Source organism: Cibotium barometz, chromosome 53, assembly GCF_041138505.1.
Source record: "Cibotium barometz isolate CiBa-2024 chromosome 53, ASM4113850v1, whole genome shotgun sequence".
Lineage (NCBI taxonomy): Eukaryota > Viridiplantae > Streptophyta > Polypodiopsida > Cyatheales > Cibotiaceae > Cibotium > Cibotium barometz.
This window is the reverse complement of record NC_141098.1, coordinates 29658440-29660815: the sequence shown is the minus strand read 5'-3', so window position 1 is coordinate 29660815 and position 2376 is coordinate 29658440.

Below are 2376 nucleotides of genomic sequence, written 5' to 3'. Positions count from 1 at the left end.
GAGGAGGCAGAGTTGTTGGCTTTCATGGTGGATCGAACATGATGATTGAACTCATGGTGAAGGTAACATTAGCACTAAGCAATATGATTAACTTAATCACACAATGATTAGCATATGCAAGGCATAATGATGAGAATGAGAGAGTGTACTTTTGTGAAATCCCTGCCCTCTCTGTGCATCGAACTCTGGGGTGCTAGCAACAGCGGAAGTAGCAACCTCATGCACAGGGCAAAGCTTCCCACTCGAGGCCTCGCCCATCCGACGGCTCATCCAAAACTGAACTCGAAAAAAACTTCTCTCGCCTAGAAAGCATAGGCAATTCCCCAGGAAAAATCTTCTAACGTAGTCAAGGGCCTTAACTAACCTTTGTATTTTGACCGAACCCGTAAGTCACATGGCCGAATCAAGGGAGGAACTTGCACTTGGTTCATAGAGACCAACGCTTTTTTTCCAATCAAAGAGGCACAGCCTTTGATTCTTTTCCATAGAACAAGGATTATCCTGTGACTTACTTCAACCTATTGTAACTTGAACAGAATTGAATTTGATTATAGCAATCCATCAGTCCAGCCTAACCCCATCCAATCCCATGGGTTAGCCAACTGCCCAACCACAGTATTGATAGGATCCATTATGAAAATCTGGCTATGTTTTGTCCCGAGTACCAGGGAAAAGAGTTCCTAGGCCCCCTAGCCGGCTCGCATGTAAAACTTAAATAGACACACCACTTACGCACCCGACATGAAATTTCCTTTTCTTAGATTCATCTAATTCCAAAACAGCATTGCAATAAAACCACAGTGTTTCCATCATAATTCTCAGTATTCCATTTCCAAGTCCAATTTCCAACTTTTCCACTTTCCAACCATAAAATCCAATTTCAGTCATTCCTTCCTCAACGTACCTATGGCATCATTGGCAACCAGAATGCTCACCACCTGCTCACTCAGGGGCCTTTTCAATAGTTCCTAGCCCATGGTACTAGGAGTATAATCACATAAAATCCATATGGACTCTCCGTTGAAGATCAGCTAGATCAACCAACAAGATCCATGTAAAAGAGCCATGAACTCATTTGTTGAAGACCAGCAAGGCCAATCAACCAGATCCATCCCCATGTTCAGAAAACAACTCCAACTCATTTTTCTTCCTCATTGTACGCGTGGGTATCGTGGGCAAGCACCCTCTAGGCTCCTTCACACACAGCGCTTCACTCATAGGCCACTTCCTTGGTCCCTCATCCACCGTACCGGAAGCTCACCATTTTAATCAAACCAAGGCTGGTCAAAGACCTCGGCCGACCTTGCCACGCGAAATATCCTTCATTGACTCTTCGTCAGCTATTTGTTGTAACCTTTTCACTTAGGTCCCCACCACGACCTCATTCCAGAAGATAGTCAAAATGCTTCCCCAACATTCTTGACATAAAACAATCTTTAAAAAATAGGTTTCACATACAAATACAGTTCTAAACAAAATTCCCATCTTTCCTCATCATTCAACATCCTCCCACATTTTCCCACATCAATTCACATCATCCCACATCAGTTCACACATCCATTCACATCATCCCACATCAATTCACATCCATTTATATCATCCCACATCAATTCATATCCATTCACATCATCCCACATCATTTCACATCCACTCACATCATCCCACATCAATTCCATCCATTCACATCATCCCACATCAATTCACATCCATTCACATCATCCCACATGAATTCACATCCATTCACATCATCCCACATCAATTCACATCATTCCCACATTCATTCACATCATCCCACATCAACCAGATTAAAAGTACAGCTACTCTACTTTTTATACTGACACGACTTTCTAAGTCTCGACCATTACTTGGCTCAGTTAAAGATAACTTTTCTCGACTTAATTCAGTAAAGTCTAAATTTCCATTCTCTTTTGGATCCTTGATCCTTTCAAGAGTTTCGAATTCCTTTCACAGAGGGGAATCTAGGAATAAGTCAGTCCACAAGTATTCATATTCATCCAACTAAGCGTGTTTTTGGTCTTTTTCTAGGAAATCCTTTTCCCATTCAGAATGTACCCCAAGATTCTATTTTTTGAGAATCTAGACATATACTTCGTAATTCCAAAAGTTAATTATGTTCGTGATTTCTCTTTCTGATTAAAAATTTATCCATGATTTCTCGATACATTCCCATGAATATTTTCTCATTCTTATCTCAATTTTCACAAAATAAAGTATACTAAATATTCCTCTTTTTGAATAAAATATTAATGCATACGATCTCATGGGATTTTTTAGAATAAAAATCAACGTACCTATGGCATCATTGGCAACCAGAATGCTCACCACCTACTCACTCACAGGGGCCTTTTCAATAGT